This window comes from Echinops telfairi, unplaced genomic scaffold (assembly GCF_000313985.2).
Source record: "Echinops telfairi isolate 266 unplaced genomic scaffold, ASM31398v2 ScPeMD7_7458;HRSCAF=8496, whole genome shotgun sequence".
In the NCBI taxonomy this organism is placed as follows: domain Eukaryota; kingdom Metazoa; phylum Chordata; class Mammalia; order Afrosoricida; family Tenrecidae; genus Echinops; species Echinops telfairi.
In genome coordinates, this window is record NW_022111358.1 from 29523895 (window position 1) to 29524279 (window position 385).

Here is a 385-nt window from a genome sequence, read left to right on the forward strand (position 1 = left end):
GGGGGGGGGGCTTTGATCCCTTTCTGAATCAGCATGGCCCAGGAAGGTGGGGGCTGTCACCAGCGTAGAAAAGCGGGTTTCCCACCCATTTGGGGCTCAGGTCCCTGCCTCCTGCTGCTTCCCACCATGACTAGGTAAAGAGTAGGTAAAACTAGGGAAGGCAGCAGGAGAAACCAGAATAGCCCCCTGCCTGGTTGTCCACTAACCTCACCCCTCTTCCCTCCCAGCAGGGGCCTTGCCCGCCCTGCCACCCGCCCCACCCACCCTGCCTCTATGGTGCCTCAGGAGGCCTCTCTCGCCTCCTTGAAGGGGCTTGGTGGGACCAAGAGCCAAGCGGGTGGGCTCTGGACTGATCAGGGCCCAGACCCTGACACCTCTGGGATGA